Below are 21,684 nucleotides of genomic sequence, written 5' to 3'. Positions count from 1 at the left end.
CATTCTCTTTAAATTCTGTAAACTACTTTTATGAGCATCTTCCCCATTCCCATTTAAGATTCTGCAATTTACTTTCTGCTATTTACATTCAGCTCTTTATTTCCAGCATTTACATTTTCTACTATTTACTTTTCCGCCATTTAATTTTCTGCAAATCTCAAATCGAATTTTGCTTAGTTCAACTAGAACATTCCTCTAATTAAAGTTGCTTGACCAATCAATCCCTGTGGGATTCGACCTCACTCTATTGTGAGTTTTTACTTGACGACAATTCAGTATACTTGCCGAAGGAAAATTGTTGAGAGACAAGTTTCCGTGCATCAACGACCCAGTGCACTTGCTGGTTAGTTGTACCAGAGTTGTGAAAAGTGTGCTCACAATTTCGTGCACCACCCTTGTTAGAGAGTACTCTTGCCCACTTTTACATTTTCCATTGTATTTTCGAACAGCATGAGTCACTAACCTCCTAAGGTTAAGGTTAGGAGCTCTGCTGAGTTTCATGGATCAATAATATTACTGTTCTAGTTCAATATGTCTGATTCTGTTCTCTTATGCATTCTCGTTCTTTATCTCATGAATTGAGGGTGACCCATGACAATCATCCTTGTTCTACATGGGTTCTGTGCGAGTCCTGACCTGGATAGCGTTGAACCAAAGCTAGAGATTGCATTACAGATTCCAATAGAGTATTTGGGAAACTTTGGATACGTGACATATAATCCCGTTGACCGTGGGTAAGTGAGGTCTCTGTGGCATTAAGGTTAGAGTCAGAGAAGCAATACTTTCTGATCTAGAAGATCTGCCTTGTCTGTGCCACCTTGAGTAGGATCGTGAAGGGGAGTGGTTTGCTTAGAGCTTCATCTTCTGCTACAGTGAGAAACCTAGAGGTGGCTTGATGAGAGGACATGAGTCATCTCAACGTGGTGGATTACTGCAGTGGAGGAGGTTAACTTGATGAGAGGACATGAGTTAATCACTTATGGCTGCCATCAAAGGAATCAGAAGGTTACCTCAGAAGAAGCCGGATCCCGGACGCTTCTTAATTCCTTGCACCATAGGTACCATGACCTTTGATAAGGCTCTGTGTGACCTAGGGTCAAGCATAAACCTCATGCCTCTCTTTGTAATGGAGAGACTGGGGATCTGTGAGGTACAAGCTGCAAGAATCTCACTAGAGATTGTAGACAAGTCTATAAAAATGGCTTATGGACTGGTAGAGGATGTCTTGGTGAAGGTTGAATACATCCCTGCTGAATTCATAATCCTAGAGGATGAATCCATCTTCCTTAGAAGACCCTTCCTAGCTACAGCCAAGGCTGTGATTGATGTAGACAGAAGAGAACTAGTCCTGCAATTAGATGAGGACTATCTTGTGTTCAAGGTTCATAAACCTCATTCTACCTCAGCTGAAGGAAGCACCATTGGGTAGCTAAGTTTGATATTAGAATTGTATAGGGTATGTATGTGTTATTGAGAACTTAGGTTAATCAAAGATTCAAATGCAAGCTCACCTAGCCATATATACATCCTTACCTTTAACCTTAGCCCCATTACAACCTTAAAAAGACCTCATGATTTTTTGCATATGTACATTAAGTATTTGTTGGTTGGTTAGATGAAGAAAAAACTTTAGAAAGTATGATTAGAGGAGAATTGAGTGAATTGACCCTAAATACTTGAGTGACTAGAGTGCATACACATATCCAGTGAGGGTTCAATTACTCAATTCCGTATTTTCACCTATGATTATTGCTTATCTTGCAAATTTGGTTAAATTCTTTTATAAGACTCAATTCAATTGTTAATAGGATTTGGTTATAATTGCTTTAGCCCTTGGTTGTATATAGATGCTTTCTTGGAAATTGATTTACTTGGACTAATTAAATACATATCAATAGTTAGATAGTATAAGGTATAATAGTTACATATATATAGATAGATTGCATATAGACAGTTACATTGAATAATTGTTGATTCCCCTTCTTATCTTCCTTTAGTATAGCATGAGGACATGCTATTGTTTAAGTATGGGGATGTGATAAATTCATATTTCATGATATATATTTGCTCTATTTAGGTGGATTTTATCAACTTTTCTGCATTTATCCATTGAAATAGCATAGTTTCATGAATTCTTCCTAAATTGTGCTTGAAAGTAAAAACATGCTTTTTAGGCCTTTTAATTGCTAAATTTTATTCACTTTAATCCCATTTGATTCCTTGATGTGTTTGTTGAGTAATTTCAAGATTATAAGGTAAGTATGGATTGAAGAAGTGAGGAAGGAAAGCATACAAAGTGGAAGAATTCAAGAAATGAAGGATTTGGAAAGCTGCCAATCCTGACCTCTTTGTACTAAATTGAGCATAACTTGAGTTACAGAGGTCCAAATGAGACGGCTTTAGTGGCATTGGAAAGCTAACGTTTGGAGCTTCAAAATGATATACAATTCGCTATAGTGGACATAAGCTTAAGTGTGCGTACGCACACAATTTGTGCGTACGTACACTTGCTAAATCCTGACTTGTGCGTACATACAAATTGTTGTATATCATTTTGAAGCCCCCGGATGTTAGCTTTCTAATGCCACTGGAACTGCCTCATTTGGATCTCTGTAAGTTATGATCAATTTAGTACAAAGAGGTCAAGATTGGCAGCTTTCCAAATCCTTCATTTCTTGAATTCTTCCACTTTGTATGCTTTCCTTCCTCACTTCTTCAATCCATACTTGCCTTATAATCTTGAAATTACTCAACAAACACATCAAGGAATCAAATGGGATTAAAGTGAATAAAAATTAGCAATTAAAAGGCATAAAAAGCATGTTTTTACTTTCAAGCATAATTTAGGAAGAATTCATGAAACTATGCTATTTCAATGGATAAATGTAAGAAAAGTTGATGAAATCCACCTAAATAGAGCAAATATATATCATGAAATGTGAATTCATAAACCATTCATAAACATGAAGTGCTTCAACCACTCTTCTCATTACAGAGCCTAACGGAGCCCCTAGACACCAACTCTAAGTTTGGTGTTGGGCAGCCATTAGCAAGCACTGAGAATAAAGGTACTAAGACGAAAGTACCTAAAGGATGGAGGGATAAGAAAATCCCCACTGAAGGTCTCTTACCTGGTATGAGAGTGGTCTTCACTGATAACCCAGTCATTCTACACACTATGAACAAGATCCTGTCTCTAGAGCATGTGGAGCTCATCCATGAGAGCACAGGCAAGAAGTTCACTGTAAGGGGCAAAATTCTGAGCCCCTATCTATCTCTGTTAGGAGCTAACCGTCAAGCTAGTAATGTTAAAGAAGCACTTGTTAGGAGGCAACCCATCAATAATTAATGTTTTCTTATTTTTCTTTAAGTTTATTGATGGGTGGAAATTAGAATTCCACACCAAAACTCACCGGCAAGTGTAGCGGGTCGCATCAAGTAGTAAAACTCACTTAGAGTGAGGTCGATCCCATAGGGATTGATGGATCAAGCAACTTTAGTGGGTGATTAGTTTAGTCAAGCTAACATTGGTGAATTGGGTGAAAAGTGACCAACAGAATGAAAATAGCAGTGAATTTAAAGTTGCAGAAAGTAAATGAGCAAAAGCTTAAATTGGCAGAAGCTTAAAGAGCAAGAAAAGTAAATTGATAGAATCTTAAATGACAAGAAAGGTAAATTGCATGAAATGTAAAGGGGGTTGGGTGCTGGAAGTTTAAAGAAAGCAATAGATCAGTAACTTTGAGCAAGTGCAGAAAATGTAAATTTGCAGGAAATGTAAATCAAGCTTACAGCAAACATCAAATGCAAAATGCAGAGGAACAAGAAGATTTAAATTTCATGAAAGTAAATTGGAAGCAATGGGAATAGAAAGCTATGAGAACAGAAGATTAAAATCAAGCTGCTCAATGTAAATTGATTTGTGAAATTGAAGAAAGGGAAACTTGCAGAGGAAGGAAAAAAGAAACAGAAAGAAAAGAAAGTCCAGATCTGATTTTCAATTCTCAAATTCAAAAAGGAAAATTTAAACAAAGAGCTCTCTACCCTACTCCTAATGCTCTATAGCAGAGCCAGCCCTTTTTCTAAAATGGAACATATGCCTTTTTATAGGCTTATACAAAATTAAAATGAAATTAAAATTAAAAATAAATTACAATTAAATGAAATTCCTATTCTAACTATCTCTTGTGCCTTTGAGTGATGATAATGTGCTTTGCTTGCTTTAGATTTGAAGAGGAGTGGATCTGAATGGTTTGGTTCAAGTGGCATGGGTCAGGGTTGCTTGGTTCAATTTTGGTTGGAGGCATGTTCCAGTGGAGCGTAGCGCTCCCTTGCCTTGTCCCAGGCTCGTCGAACCAAGCCTTGTTCATAGCGCTCCGTTGGTGATTTGAACGCAGCGCTCAATAACTTTGTGTGCCTTCCAATTTTTGTCTCGTGTCAAGCCCATTTCCTTGTGCATGGTAGCGCTCAGTGAGGTAAGGAAATGGAGCGCCCTTTGCTTGGATTTGAGGCTCCCACTTTCGAACCTTGGCTCCTTCATTGCTTGGTGTAGCACTCCTTGTTTTCCTCCATGTGCTTAGTTCGAACCTCGGCTACTTCCTTTTTGGCTAGCAATGGCGCTCAGTTGAATTTTTCAACGTAGCGTCCTTGCTTCCTTGCTTAGCCTTGCTTAAAGTCACGAAAAAGTGAATGAAATTAATGTAGCGCTCCCTTTCTTCCTTGGATGAGCGCTCCGTTACATTAATGAACGCTAGTGTTCATTGCTTTAAGCATCTTTATTCCATTTATTTCCAAATAATGCCAATGATGGTATTAATTAAATGCATGCTTTACTTTTATTAATAAAGCTAATGCATTAGCGTTTTTGTAATTTACATGCATTCTTCCATTGGCTTTAATTAATAATGCATGCATTTCATTCATTCATTTATTGGCATTAGTAATTAAGTTCCATGCATGCTTTCATTGGTTCCTTTAGTAATGCCGTAGTATTCCTTTATTTGGCATAAATGATTTAATGCTTTATGCATGCATTAATTGGCTTTGTAATGCCAATTAACGTGAAGCTCATGCATTTCATCCATTAAATGCATATTTTAATTTTTAATTCATGCATGCATAAGGCATAAATGCATGCCATGGCTTCATGGTCATGGGTCACGCTTTTAAAAGCGTGGCCTAAGGTTCCAAAGCGTGCTCAAACTTCAAAGTGTGCCCCAAAATTATTTTTTTCTCTTTTTGAGCTTAATTTGTGCTTTTTTTGCTTCTTTTTCCACTCATTTCCTACAAAATTTATAAAATCAAAAGATCAAGAAAATATACAATTTAAGCACAAAAGAATGCAATATTTAAGCACTAATCATCAATTTCTTGTATGAAAAAAGCATAGAAAAACATGACATGATGACATGTCATCACAACACCGAACTTAAACCTTGCTTGTCCCTAAGCAAGAAAAGAATCATATAATAAAGATTGACAATCCAATGTAAGAAGAATAGCAACTCATTGTTCATGGTTAGCTAGTTTTCTATGCATTCTACAATCACAAAAGAAATGTAAATGATTGATGCTTCTATCTAGCTCATTTTATGAAATCTTTTTCTTATGTTTCTTCCTTGAAACAAGCTTTTGATTTTCTTCTTAGCTTCTCCTTTTGGGTATTTTACCCCATGAGTTGATAACAAAGCAACGACTTCTAAATGCTTTGTTTTCAAGTATTACCACTTGATACATAAGCACCACAAGCATTTAATTAGAGGACTTCATTAAGCTCATTTGTTTCTTTTCTTGACTCTCTAATCATTGATGCTCAGAGCCTTGAGCTTTGAGGGAGTGCTTTTGTACTTGAGCCTAGCCTTGACCTCTAAGTGTTTTGTTTTCAAGCTTTTTGCTTGATACATAAACACCACAAGTACTTAACAAATGAATTATCATTGGTACTCAGAGCCTTCAGCTTTCTCATTCTTTCCCTTTTGCTTTTCTTGCTGTAACTGTATTTGCTTTTTCAAGGTTTTCATGATTTCAAAAGATTTCACAAAATGTCCTAGATGAAAACTTCAATTAAATAAAATCCAATGCAATTGAGCAACAATTAATTATACTAGCCTTCCAATACTTGTATGCACATGCTAAGTTCTTCTTTAATTCCTTGTTTGTTTATAATCATGATACTTTACTGCTTTGAACTTTACAAAACTCAAGTTAGTAGTTATAGTGGTACAGCAACATTTTACAATAAAAATTTAGGCTATGCTTATTTATACCACTCATGCATACAGAGAAGATAAAGACAATCATGCAATTTAAAGTGCTGTAAACAAATGAGAGGAAAAAGAACCTTACAACCTTGTAATTCATCTTCTCTATTGTTGTCATTTTCCTCTCATTCTTCCTCTTCCCTTGCCAAACTCAGAGTGCTTGCTCATCCTCAAGCAACAATTAGAATAATGGCTATGGGACTAAGATGGATCATGAATATCTTACACAATGGAAGGTTAGCAGTACATGTGTTTCAAGTAAGAAAAATTGAAGATAACAATCAAGGCACAAGAGACAGAGACACTGTGATTGCAAACATAAGAGGGTGTGCATGATACATGGCATAAAAGATAAGTGGCACACCAAACTTAGTGTGACACTTTCACTTGGAATTAATGCAAGTATCCAGTAAAGATTGGAACCAAAATTTGTTGCATAGCAACACCAAACTTAGAATGCAATCCTATGTCAATTTATTTGAAATAAAATGAAGAAAATGAAACTGTTATTTGTTAAATACAATCACCAAGTGAAGCATCTGTCATGAATAAGAATTTCTTGGTGAGGTATTAACAAAAACAGTTGAGTAGCAAACTAAATGAAAGAATTTAAAAACAGAGAAATGACTAAAGCAAGTAGAATGAAAAAGTGTCAAACTAAAAGAAAAATAATACTGGAAAGGAATTATGATTATGCAAACAAGTGGTGTTGCTGGATGACTTGCATAGAAAATAAGTGGCACACCAAACTTAGAATCTTAGTGTGACACTTTCAATTAGAATTGATGCAATCATCCAGAGGGATAGAAAACAAATTGTTGCATGGCAACACTAAACTTAGAATGTAATCATATACCAATTTATTGAATTTAAATAAAGCAAAGAAAGAAAACAAAGCAAAGAAAAGAAATGTTACCTACGGTTGACATGTTCTTCACTTTCTTCCTCTTCTTCCAGTTTGTTAAGAGGAATGACCTCAAGGGGGAAGAAGTTTCAGCTATTGTCCCCTTTCTTGGCCTCCTCTCAGCAAGCTTCCTTTTGTACATGGCTTGATTGAGCTTGCTTGCTGGATCAGGGGTATGATTGGTGCTCTTGTTAGTTGCCTTCATTCCTTTGAATTCTAGACTTGGTTGCTGTGTGTTTATTGGAATTTTATCTTTATCTAGAGTCTTTTGAATTGGTGGCTCAATGAGCTCTTTCTTCATGTACTTTTCTGCCTCACTTGAGTGTGAATTTTTTTGACTGACTTCCTCACTTTCTTGTTCTTCCACTTCCTCCTTTTTATCCACCAATTGATCTTCACCTTCCTTGCTTAGCAATTCTCTGTTTCTTCTTGCTTGCTCCAAATATCCATTCATTTTATTGTAGAGAGTTTCTTGCCTTTTCCAGGATTGTTCTTGTCTTTCGAAAAATTCTCTGGACTTTTGAAGGAGATCCTCTGAAGGTTGAGAGAAATTTTGTGGATATGAACGTGTTGTAGTGAAGTTATTTTGAGGGTTATGGAGTGAATTTTGTGAGTTGTGGAAGGAATTTTGTGGTTGGTGAGATGAGTTGTATGGATCTTGAAGGAAACTTTGTGTTGAGGCATAATCAAGTGATGAAGAACTTTCAAATGAGAAACTAGGAAGTGAGGGTGGACAATTCTGCATGACTTTATTGAGAGTATACTCTAGGGAAGATGTCTCTTGATGAATGGAGTATGAACTTTTGACATTCCCTTTCCAGCCACAGTTGTGTAACTGTCATCACAGTATGAGTCACTTTGTGGCTCTGGGAGATGTTCATACTCTTTCAATTCTTGGTGATACTCCCAACCACCATGAGGATAATGATATGAATCATTTTGTGGTGGTGGTTGGTATCCAATATGATTTTCTTGCTGTTCTTGTGTTTTTGAAGCAAATCTTTATGGATTGAAGTTCTCAGAATTTGTATTTTCTTAGTGATATTCCTAGCCACCATTAGAGATTGGTGATGGTGGGTAATATCCTATAAAATTTGTTTGATCATAAGATGAGTTGAACTCCATTTGAATTTTGTAAAACACACAACCAGTGAAAACAGAAATTACTCAAATCAGAGATAAGAATTTCTTAGTGAGGCAAAAACACAAACACCTTGGTTTCAACTTAAAATAGAGAACAAAACAAAGAGAATGCTTAATCTAGACTTCTCACCCACTTAATCATTGTTGATCTAAATCAATCCCCAGCAATGGCGCCAAAAACTTGATGGGTTGAAATGGGATTCCACATCAAAACTCATCGGCAAGTGTAGCGGGTCGCATCAAGTAGTAAAACTCACTTAGAGTGAGGTCGATCCCACAGGGATTGATGGATCAAGCAACTTTAGTGGGTGATTAGTTTAGTCAAGCTAACATTGGTGAATTGGGTGAAAAGTGACCAAAAGAATGTAAATAGCAGTGAATTTAAAGTTGCAGAAAGTAAATGAGCAGAAGCTTAAATTGGCAGAAGCTTAAAGAGAAAGAAAATTAAATTGACAGAATCTTAAATGACAAGAAAGGTAAATTGCATGAAATGTAAAGGGGGCTGGGTGTTGGAAGTTTAAAGAAAGCAATAGATCAGTAACTTAGAGCAAGTGCAAAAAATGTAAATTTGTAGGAAATGTAAATCAAGCTAACAGCAAACATTAAATGCAAAATACAGAGAAACAAGAAGATTTAAATTTCATGAAAGTAAATTGGAAGCAATGGGAAAAGAAAGCTATGAGAACAGAAGATTAAAATAAAGCTCAATGTAAATTGATTTGTGAAATTGCAGAAAGGGAAACTTGCAGAGGAAGGAAAAATGAAACAGAAAGAAAAGAAAGCCCAGATCTGATTTTCAATTCTCAAATTCAAAAAAGAAAATTTAAATAAAGAGATCTCTACCCTACTCCTAATGCTCTCTAGCAGAGCCAGCCTGATGCCAAGGCATCATAGGCTAGTTTCACTAGCATTTTTCTGTTAGTTTTAGTTGTTTTATGCATTTTCTTGAGCTTAAAGTAACCAAAAATGGTTAAATGAAGAACAAAGCAATGAACCATCCAAATAACATGATTTTGATGCATATTCCATGAGTTTTAGTTATAATACTTAAATGCTATGAATGGAAGATTTCTCATGAAATTTTGCAAGACTTTGATGCAATTGTTTGGATGATTTCAGGGAAGAAGAGGCTAGGCAAGGAAGCAACAAAATCAATAAAGGAAGCTTGAATATCACATGTGGAGTTTAAGTTCCAGTTTAAGCCTAAACTAGAGCTTAAACGCCAAAAATCATGAAGGATAAGAAATGCTGGAATTGAAGTTTAACCTCCAGTTTGACCTCAAACTGGAGGTTAAACGTGTTCGACCTCCAGGGCTACCATTCTATCAATATCCGTTTAACCTCCAGTTTGACCTCAAACTGGAGGTTAAACGTGTTCGACCTCCAGTATGCCTCCACCCTTTTCCACGTTTAGCCTCCAGTTTGACCTCAAACTGGAGGTTAAACGTGTTCGACCTCCAGGGCTGCCCTTCCTATCTCCACGTTTAAGCTTCAGTTTAACCTTAAACTGAAGCTTAAACGTGTTCGACTACATGACTCTCCAGGGATACCTTCTTCCATTTCCACGTTTAAGCTTCAGTTTAACCTTAAACTAAAGCTTAAACGTGCTTCTACAAAAGGCCTCACTGGAAGTGTCTGGCGTTTAAGCTGCAGTTTAAGCTTAAACTACAACTTAAACGCCACTCTTGAAAAGGGTTTCTGGGCCAAAAATATTGTGATTTAAGTTAGTCTTTGAGCACAAAGATTAACTTAAACTTACTTTGGTATGAAACCCAATTAAATATCATGGTTTATGGGATTGGGCCTGAAGAATTGATGAGTCTGAAATTTCAATTTATTGAGTCATGTGCCATTATTTGATTATCACTAAGTTGGCTAAATAAATGTTACAGGATTTGAGCCCTCTTTCTAAAATGGAATAGATGCCTTTTTATAGGCTTTTACAAAATTAAAATGAAATTGAAATTAAAAACAAATTACAATTAAATGAAATTCCTATTCTAACTATCTCTTGTGCCTTTGAGTGATGATAATGGGCTTTTGTTGCTTCGGATTTGAAGAGGAGTGGATCCGGAAGGCTTGGTTCAAGTGGCATGGGTCAGGGTTGCTTGGTTCAATTTTGGTTGGAGGCATGCTCCAGTAGAGCGTAGCGCTCTTTTGCCTTGTCCCAGGCTCGTCGAACCAAGCCTTGTTCATAGCGCTCCGTTGGTGATTTGAACGCAGCGCTCAATGGCTTTGTGTGCCTGACGATCGGGTTTTTCTATCGGTAAAGAAATATAAAAATATGATCACGTTGTAAGTATAGCTTCTAAACCAACAGAAAATCCTTTCGTACAAACATTTTGGTTGTCACAAGTAACAAACCCCTTTAAAATTGATAATCGAAGTATTTAAACCTCGGGTCGTCTTCTCAAGGAACTGTAGGGAGGTATGTTCTTATTAATGGTTATGAGTTTTGTAAATTGGGGGTTTTGAAGGTAAGGAACAAGTAATTTAAAATGACAAATAAAATAAATAAATAACTATAAAATAAACTCTTGGCAAGGTATGAAAATTTGGAAGTCCTATCCTAGTTACTCCTATGAGAATGGAAGTTAATCCCACTTAGTTAACCTTTACGAAAGCAAGGAAAAGTCAAGTGAACTAATTAGTTAGATTCCCAAGTCCTAGCCAACTCCTAAGGAAAGACTAGAGTTAGTGCAAAACCAATCAATTTAGCCGACATAACAACCAATCACGGATAGTTGATTACTCAAGAGCTTCCAGTTAATCAATTAAAGCCAATGATATAAAAAGCTAAATAAGAATCTTAGATCTGAAATACCTCAATTGCATTAATAAGAGAAAAACAATCTAAACATAAAGAGTTCATAAGCCAATCTGGCAACATAAGTAATTAAGTGAGAGCATTAAAGTATCTGAAAGTAAAAGAGAAATATAAAGTAAAAGAAATATTGAACCTGATGAAGAGTTGAAATCCTAAATCCCTTAAGAGGAATCCTAATCCTAAAACCTAAGAGAGAGGAGAGAACCTCTCTCTCTAAAAACTACATCTAAATTATGAAAAGTAATTAATTGAAGGCTCCCTCTGAATGGATGCATTTCCCCACTTTATAGCCTCTAATCTGTGTTTTTCGGGCTGAAAACTGGGTCAAAAACAGCCCAAAAAATTGCCCCCGGCGTATTCTGGTACGTACAGGTCGCGGGAAAGTGACGCGGAAGCGTCGTCCACGCGTTTCGTGGATTGTGTTTCTGTCAGGTCACGCGTCCGTGTGATCCACACGTTCGCGTCATCTGGCTTTAGAGCAGCTATGGCAAATTATATATTTTTGTGAAGTCCCGGACGTTAGCTTTCCAACGCAACTGGAACCATCTCATTTGGATCTCTGTAGCTCAAGTTATGACCGTTTGAGTGCAAAGAGGTCAGGCTGGACAGCTTAGCAATTTCTTCAACTTCTTGTATTCCTTCCACTTTTGAATGCTTTCTTTCCATCCTTTGAGCCATTCCTGCCCTGTAATCTCTGAAATTACTTAACACACATATCACAACATCGAATGATAATAAGAGAGGATTAAAGTTAGTAATTTAAAGGCCAAAGAAACATGTTTTCAATCATAGCACAAAATCAGGAAGGAAAACGTAAAACATGCAATTAGTATGAATAAGTGGGTAAATAGTTGATAAAAACTACTCAATTGAGCCGAAGATAAACCATAAAATAGTGGTTTATCAACCTCCCCACACTTAAACATTAGCATGTCCTCATGCTAAGCTCAAGAGAAGCTATAAAAGTGAAGAGGAATGATAGAATGTATGAAATGTAACCTTTCTATATGAATGCAACTACATGCTAAGATGTTTCTATCTACTTGGTTAAGAGTAAAGAAGTTCTTCCAGACAAAAGTAATTCAAATTCCACTAATTCAAATCATATAATAAAAGACAAGTAAACTTGTAAGAAGATAGCTCATGAAAGCAGGGAACATGGAATTAAGCATTGAACCCTCACTGGTAGTGTATATTACTCTAGTCTCTCAAGTGTATAGGGTCAATCACTCTACTCTTCCCTAGTCATGCTTTCTCAACCTTGCTCTTCATCTAACCAATCAACAAATATTCAACATACCAATGCAAACATCATGAGGTCTTTTCAGGGTTATAATGGGGCTGAGGTAAAGGTAAGGATATATATATATATATATATAAGGCTAAGTGAGCTAACAAAGTGAATCCTTGATTAGTCTAAGATTTCACCTAACATATACATACTTTATATAATTTAAAAATGCTTTACCTAGCTACCCAAATTTTTTCCACTTTTGTATTACATGCTCATGTATCAAACTTATTTTTGAATTTTGTCCCATGTGCATTGATTCTTTTTATTTTTGCATTTGGGGTAATAATATTTTTTTTTTGGTATCCCCTTATTTAATTACTTAATTTTTTTGAATATTTTTTCAATGCACATGGTAATTTAATTATTTTGATTTCACATGAGCATGCTTCCCAAATTTTCAAATAACTTATTCAATTTAATTCCCTTTTTTTTATCATCCCATATATCCATAAAATTCCCCACACTTAAATTATACACAATATCTATCTTAAGCTAACCAAGGATTCAACTTGGGATTTTTATTTTATTTTTCTGCTTAAGGCTAGAAATGTGGTTATAGAACAGAATAAATGGGGATAAAAAGGCTCAGGTGGCTAACAAGGATGATTTAAAGGGTAGGCTTATTTGGGATAAGTGAGCTAAATAAGTAATGGCCTTAATCATATGCAAGTATGTAAATACACTAAATATTGGACATATAGAATGGAACAAAGCAAGGATTGCAATCATAGAGAAGAAAACACACAAGAATAAAAATTTATGGTTAAATAATGTAACCATATAAATAAGCTCAAAATCTCACAGGTTGTGTGTTCTTAGCTATTTAAACTATGTTCCAAATACAACTTTAAACAAGTTTTAACATAAAAAATTTTTCAATTTAAATTAGTGAATACTATAAAAATTTCTTAAAAAACAAAATATTACTTCAACCAAGTAGTAACTAAATGCATAAAATCAAACAAACATGCAATTAAATATGCAAATACAGCAATTAACAAAGAAAATAAAATATTGGTGTTGAGAAGAAAATAACTAACCCATGGAGATCGGTATCGACTTCCCCACACTTAAAGATTGCACCGTCTTCGGTGCATGCTAAGATGTGCAAGTGGACGGGTTACTTCAACTAACGCTTTTCTCATCAAGGAATGTGCGTAGGAACTTGTTTGTCTCTCCCATGTAAACGTCTTCCGGTTCTCTTCCTGGTGGCCATCCTAAAAGAAAAAGGGAAGAAAAGTAACCCAAAACAAAGATAAAAAACAAATAAAACATGGGTTGGTTAATGCCAAATAATGAGGGTCTCAATTACATGGTAGCTACAACATGCAAGTGAGAAAACAATAGAAGCACATGGCATACCAGTGGTGCAAAATTTTGCAACAATGAGGGAGAGTGTGGGCAAGGAGAGGTAATATAAATTCATGTCAATGCAAAAGTAATACAGGTATAAAAGATTGGCATTGATTTAAATAATATTACCTAACCAGAATAAAACAAGTCTCTAAGCACCTAAAATAATTCAAGAGAAGATGCAACAGTGAAATAAGAAAATTCAACACCAAAGGAAAAATAATGAATTTAGAAAAGAAAATAAAAATATGCACAAAATTAAAATGTAATGAATGAAAGTATGCGAATAAATTAAATAAAATAGAATGGAGGTGAAAAAGGATGAGAAGTTAAAAAGATGAAGAAGAAGAAAGTAAGAAAGGAAGAAGAAAGAAATAAGAAGGGAAAAGAAAAAAATTAGGATTAGGGAAGAAAAGACAAGATTTTTGGCACTGATCTGGATAAGCTGTGTGGCGCAGGCGACGCGGACGCGTGAGTGACGCGGTCGCGTGGTGCGCGATAAGGTTAGGTGACGTGGCCTGATTTGTGCGATTGGCGCGAGTGCAGCCCCGCGTTCGCAACTCTCTGTTCGAAACTCTTTTAGCCAAATTTTTGGGTGACGCAGTTGCGTGGTTGACGCGATTGCGTGGATGGCCATTTTTGGAGAACGACGCGGCCGCGTGGAGAACGCGTTCGCGTGGGAGGGCTTGGGCTTCCAGCACGAGTCCATCCCCATTCCAGCCTAACTTGATGCCATACACCCCTTTACGTCGATTTTACAGAACCACGCATTCGCGTGGGTGACGCGGACGCGTGGGAGGCATTTTTCGCAAATGACGCGAACGCGTCAGCGATGCGGTCGCGTGGATCAATTTCTGCCAAAGGCACGCTGATAAACCACTATTTTATGGTTTATCTTGTGCTCAATTGAGTGGTTTTTATCTACTCTTTACCCACTTATTCATACTATTTGCATGGTTTTACATTTGCCTTCCAAATTATGTGCTTTGACTAAAAACATGCTTCTTTGATCTTATATTTGCTTATTATTAATACTCTCTTATCACCATTAGATGTCTTGATATGTGTGTTAAGTGTTTTCAGATATTATAGGGCAGGAATGACTTGGAGGATGGAAAGGAAGTATGCAAAAGTGGAAGGAATACAAGAAGATGAAGAAGTTGCTAAGCTATCGAGCCTGACCTCTTCGTACTCAAACGGCTATAACTTTAGCTACAGAGATCCAAACGACGCGGTTTTAATTGCGTTGGAAAGCTAACATCCGGGGCTTCGATTTGATATATAATATGCCATAGTTGCTCTAACGCTAGGTGACGCGACCGCGTGACCATGCGGCCGCGTCGCAGTGACGGAAATTAGCGTGTTTGAATTCTTCTCCAGCGATTTTCGGGCTGTTTTCGACCCAGTTCGCGGCCCAGAAAACACAGATTAGAGGCTATAAAGTGAGGGATTGCATCCATTCATGAGGAGGCTCTCATAATTCACAATTTTAGTTTTAGATGTAGTTTTTAGAGAGAGAGGTTCTCTCCTCTCTCTTAGGATTATGATTTAGGACTTCTCTTAGTTTTAGGAGTGACTCTCGATCCCAGGTTTAATGTTCTTTTCTGTTTAATTTCGTTTCCGTTTTTATTCACCTTAGTACTTTAATTGATATTTATCTTTTGAATAATTGGCTTATGGCTTTCATGTTATGATTTTCTTTATTAATGCAATTGAGGTATTTTCAGATTTGTGATTTATATTTAGCATTTTACATTCTTGGTTTTAGTTAAGAAATCAGTAACTCAGGAGTTATCCAATTCAACAGCATAATTGATAATTGTTATCTTGCCAATTGAATTGAACTCCAATAATCCCAATCTTTTCTTAGGAAATAAATAGGATTCGAAGATCAAACTAATTAATCCCTTGACTTTCCTTTACTTTAGTAAAGGTTGACTAAGTAGAATTAAGATTCAATTTTCATTATCATTGATAAGGATAACTTGGTCTGGACTTCCAATTTCTAATACCTTGCCAAGAGTTTATGTTTATTGTTATTATTTTATTCCCTCTGCCATTGCTTTTCTAACTTTTTACCTTGATCCAAAAACCCCAAAACATACCTTTGCATAATCAATAATAAGAACATACTTCCCTGCAATTCCTTGAGAAGATGACCCGAGGTTTAAATACTCGGTTATCAATTTTAAAGGGGTTTGTTACTTGTGACAACCAAATGTTTGTACGAAGGGATTTTTGTTGGTTTAGAGACTATATCTATAACGCAACTGTTTTTATGAAATTCTTTACTGGCAAAAATCACAACGTCACACGCCTCCAGCCACGCTTTCACGTGACTCTCTGTTCACTTTTCTTTTCTTCCTAATGCACCTGTGACGCGGACGCGTCGGCGATGCTGTCGCGTCGTGTGCGATTTTTTTTATGCATTATACAGAATGAAAAATGATATGGATGTTATGAGTAATTCCAGGTTCAATGAAATAAAATAAACTCAAAAACAAACAAAACGAAATAAAATTAAAATTGAAAAAGGAACTATCATACTACGGTGGGTTGTCTCCCACCTAGCACTTTTAGTTAAAGTCCTTAAGTTGGACATTTGGTGAGCTCCCTGTTATGGTGGCTTGTGCTTGAACTCATCCAGGAATCCCCACCAATGTTTGTAATTCCAATGGCCTCCGGGATCCCAAACTAGGTGCAGAAAGCCTTCAAGCAAGTTAAAGCAAGTGACAAGGCCCCAAGAGTGTTGATTTCTAGACTGAATTCCGGGGTCCCAGACCTTACTTTTGCACCCGTCTTCTTGTTGATCATTATGATTCCATTCGGGTAGCAAGCAATCTGAATTCTCACTAAAGTGACCAAACAACTTCCTAGACCCATTCAGTTGAGCTTTACACCAACCCTTGCATTGACAACTCCAACCACTAACCATCTTTCTCTTACTCTTAATGCCACAAAGAGCTCTAAGTTGACCATCCGTCTCCAGTAGCCCATATTCAAGTGGAATTAGAAAGCTAAGGGATATGAATTTTACCCACTTGAATGTTGTGAAGGATGATGGCAACATAGGGGAGGTATTTCTAACGAATTTGCAAGCTCCACTCCCTTGTGCTCTTCTCTGACAACTTCCACCTCTTTGCAAGTTTCTTCAATATCAACCTCTTCCTCTTGGTAGCTTTCTTCCAATTCAATCTCTTCTTCATTGCTCACCAAGGGCATGAGAGGCTGTGCTTCTTCTTCTTTAATCTCCATCTCTTGACCAACCTCTTCCAAGTCTTCAACCATGATATGCCTTGGAGGTTGTACACCCTCCTTAACATCAAATGCAACCGTCTTGGAAGGAGGCTCTATGTCTTGATTTTCCCATGGAGGTTCAGCATCTCCCAAGTCTGTAACCACTTCTTCCTCTGCAACTATTATGGCTTCCTCCACTTGTTCCAATATAAAGCCATGTTCCTCATTGTCCACCGAAGTTTCTAGTGTCTCCTTCATGCTACGCTCTTCTTTTGATTCTCCACATGCAGCCATGGGAGTACTTTGAGTGCTCAGATGTCAGGAAGCTATTATATTTACTACTTCGGTTAAGGCAGTAGTGAGTTCCAGTATACTCCTTTGCATCTTCGCTTCCCCTTGAAGAAGACCACGAAGTTTGTCATCCATTGGAGATTGGGGTGGATATGAGGGTTCATTATTTTGGAGAAAGGATTCATAATAGGAAGGTGGTTCTTCTTGATAAGGATATGGAGATGGTGAATATTGAGGTGGTGGTTCTGGGTGTGGTTCATATGGTGGTTGGTGTGGTGGATATAGGTTAGGGTCATATGGTGGTGTTTGGTGGTAAGGGGCTTGTGAGTATGGTGGTTCAAAGTTGTGTTGAGGAGATGGTTCACAAGCATATGGCGGGGCTTGTTGGTAACGACAAAGGGATCCACTATATCTATTGTCTTGGCATGCATTGTAGGATGGTCGTTGTCCATGGTATCTTGGAAGGTGATGTTGCCGAAAGAGTCGATCAGATCCTCGTGGCTCCTTCCATCTCTGATTGTTTTGACCTTGATGCATGTTCCTGTTATAATTTTCATTCCTTGCAACAACATTGAGACCAAACTCAAAGCGATGGGGGTGAGAACTCATAATAGCAAATAAAAATTAAAAATGAAAATAAAAATAAATTTAAATTAAAAGGTTATTGAAATTTCGTAGCGCTCCCTTTCTTCCTTGGATGAGCGCTCTGTTACATTAATGAACTCTAGTGTTCATTGCTTTAAGCATCTTTATTCTATTTATTTCCAAATAATGCCAATGATGGTATTAATTAAATGCATGCTTTACTTTTATTAATAAAGCCAATGCATTAGCGTTTTTTTAATTTACATGCATTCTTCCATTGGCTTTAATTAATAATGCATGCATTTCATTCATTCATTTATTGGCATTAGTAATTAAGTTACATGCATGCTTTCATTGGTTCCTTTAGTAATGCCGTAGCATTCCTTTATTTGGCATAAATGATTTAATGCTTTATGCATGCATTAATTGGCTTTGTAATGCCAATTAACGTGAAGCTCATGCATTTCATCCATTAAATGCATGCTTTAGTTTTTAATTCATGCATGCATAAGGCATAAATGCATGCCATGGCTTCATGGTCATGAGTCACGCTTTTAAAAGTGTGGCCTAAGGTTTCAAAGTGTGCTCAAACTTCAAAGTGTGCCCCAACATTCTTTTTTTCTCTTTTTGAGCTTAATTTGTGTTTTTTTGCTTCTTTTTCCACTCATTTCTTACAAAATTTATAAAATCAAAAGATCAAGGAAATATACAATTTAAGCACAAAAGAATGCAATATTTAAGCACTAATCATCAATTTCTTGTCTGAAAAAGCATAGAAAAACATGACATGATGACATGTCATCATTTATTTAAGTTATTTCAGTTTAATTTTCATATTTGTTTAAGTTTCTGATCGTGTGCAGTTGTTAGAATAGAAACAGAAACAGTCAGAGCTGGAAACAGAATACCCTGGAGCAGAGACCTTGTTGGCGTTGAACACCAGCCAGGGAGCACACTACTGCCATTAAACGCCTGCCAGGGAGCCTGAAGCTGGTGTTGAACGCCAGTAAGGGGGTAGAACCTAGGCGTTCAACGCCCCATGAGAAGCATCAAACTGGCGTTGAACGCCATCCAGGAGCAAGAGCTTGGCGTTCAATGCCCACAATGGGGCAGGGAACTTGAATTCCCTAACCCCTCAGCACCTGTGGGTCCCATAGAATCTCCACCTACGCCACCTTCTTCTCTCTCTTACTTTCACTCTTCGCTATAAACCCTAACCCATTCAACATATTTAAACATTAAAATTGGTCCAATAAGTCAATTTTTCTAATTCTTCAATATTCTTACAGAATTAAATACATAATATACTACACATAACACATTCTAAAGCCTAGCTGCCTAAGCACTTAATTAATATAACTTATATCAGAAAATTAAGCCATTACATTGAAATAGTGTTGGTGCTTATTGTGACTGCTTTATAGACAAACTCAGGACAATGCTTCAACCACCCCGAATTTGGACTTCAGCTTCCACCAAGCAACTATCCTTCACCAGAATACCCTAGTATTGACTGGTGATGCTTGGCTTGCTTTTGGTCAAGTATGCGTAATGTTATCTGTGCATATATTTTTGAAACGGGAGAAAGTGTTGATGGGTTAGATAAGGCTAAGTATAAAGAAAGATGACTACCAAATCCAGGGCCATTTTCTTTGGAATATAGTTTTATCTTCCTACAATAAATAGCATTATGACCAATGTAAGTAAATTGCAAAGCAAAATTTCAGACATTTTGGAAGCATATATTAGAAACAAAGCAGGGTGATTGTTGTACCACTCAGTTTCTAGCATTGAATGTTTTAGAGTCACAGCATTCTAATTCTAATTTTGAGAAGTTGTTAATCTCCCAGACATGCTTGTAGGTCACATATCAGAAAATTAAGCCATACCAAAACGAAGTCATAAATATCTCAGTTAAAAACTATAAGCATGTAACACCTTGAGACCAAGAGAATATCAATTTAAAGCTGATAGCTTAGTCCTAATAAACTCCATGCCAGTGAAAACACCTGCAAGTAACAAACCACATTAGAACAAGTGACATGGCCATGAACCAAATGATTAGAAAGTAATGAACACAACAAAGACTCTTCATCCTAAGGTTATGCTTAATATTGTTAGCTTAAAGTTTAAGAATTCCATATTATTTGATTAATCTCTGACTTTAAGGAGGAGTCAGGAGTGTATAGAAAAATATTGTAACTTTTCAGTCATGTGCACATTTTAACGAACATATGGTGAGCAACAAGAAATTTACATCATATTGGGGAAAGGAAATCCACCCATTTTCCAAAACCAAAACTTCTGCAATTGCTTCAAAGTCTGAGGACAGGAAATAGTGGTTTTTATAGGAAAAAACATTGGGAAGAAAGGAAATTATTCTTGAGTAGGTATTGTATTAGTTAGATAAATAGATGGTATTCAAGAAAGTTGAGTAAGAAAAATGAAAACTGAAAAGGAAAATTAACTTACCGTTAGAAGAGGAATGAAATAGTGCTGTCGGTGTCAGTGTCGGTGTCGGCGGTTATTATTATTATTATTAATATAAGGAACTCACCTTGAAGTTACAGTGAAGGTGATGAGAAATTTCTAGCAATAATAATCATATATAATGCTAATTGTTACTTCTTGGATTTTTTTGGTGCTCTGCATTAAAAAAACACCATATATAAATTGCAATTATGGCATAATCATAAGTTGTAATACTCACTGGGCAAGTTGGGGGGTTGTCGTAGGTGAAGCACTAGGTGCTATTGCCACTTTCTCTCTAGGACCCTAAACCTTTCAAACACATAAGTGTGAAAATTTTAGTTATACAAAACGAATTTCTTGTTCTTTATTATTATAAACACGTCTAAAACATTGAAATAAGTGAGTAGTGAGTGACAGATTCATGTACAAGTAAACTTGGAATATTTTATTAGGTTATAGACAATAAAGAAATTAACATTGCAATTTGGAAATGATAATTTGGTTTTGGAACCCAACTTGGTCTCAAATAAAATGAACTAAAATTAATAAATAAATAAATTTTCTTACTGTGCAATCATTTGATGTCGTTGCTAATTTACCAATCTCAGAGTGTTTCCTATAATGTAACTATTGTTAAAAGTTCAAATTAAAATGAAGAGAACTAAAATTCTAAACCACACTAGAATTCCTATTTACCAGTCAATTGTTGTATCCTCCACATCATGACTTTTCAAAATAACAGGCATTACTTGGGGCTTGTTAACCTAATTTTTGGAAGTTTTCAATAAAGTCACATTACAATTGCAACCTATCTTAGTAAAATAAATCATAAAACATATGAAATTGTTACCTGCCATACATAGACATTTCCATTACTAGAATCACTGACTATTTGAGATTAGGAGAATAGGATGCAAAATATCTGTGAATACTTGTTTTGTTTAATCTACCTGGACAAAAAATGATTTTGTGGGACAGCTAGAAAAAGATCTGAAAGGCCCCTTGTCAAGTTGAAAGATGTTATAGAGATAAATGCTGGATAAAAAAGGTTATTATATTTTTATATTTTACTTGTCCTCTTAGCCCTATTGAAATTCTTCATGGATACAAAGTGTTAATGGATGAAGTTACCAATTATCCATGCAGGATGTTGAAAGGAAAAGACCACTTTCATCTTGGGACAAGCTAGATATGTCATATAATCTTTCCTGAAGTAGCAATGAAGATTACGGTCAAAAACTTGATCTATCATTTTAAGCTTTTTGAATAATAATAATAATAATAATAATAATAATAATAATAATAATAATAATAATAATAA

The 21,684-nt window shown here is 36.2% G+C and overlaps 1 long non-coding RNA gene across 1 annotated transcript; it reads right to left on the bottom strand.

Annotated features, from left to right (window-relative positions):
* LOC110267098 lies at window positions 19,136–20,798 on the bottom strand. Its single transcript, XR_002354430.1, has 2 exons — window positions 20,149–20,798; window positions 19,136–19,900 (listed from the first exon to the last, which is right to left on the bottom strand). It is a non-coding gene; the product is annotated as an uncharacterized LOC110267098 (long non-coding RNA).

Source organism: Arachis ipaensis, chromosome B09 (genome assembly GCF_000816755.2).
Source record: "Arachis ipaensis cultivar K30076 chromosome B09, Araip1.1, whole genome shotgun sequence".
In the NCBI taxonomy this organism is placed as follows: Eukaryota; Viridiplantae; Streptophyta; class Magnoliopsida; order Fabales; family Fabaceae; genus Arachis; species Arachis ipaensis.
Note: the sequence above shows the minus strand (reverse complement) of the source record. Positions and strands in the feature narration are given on the sequence as shown.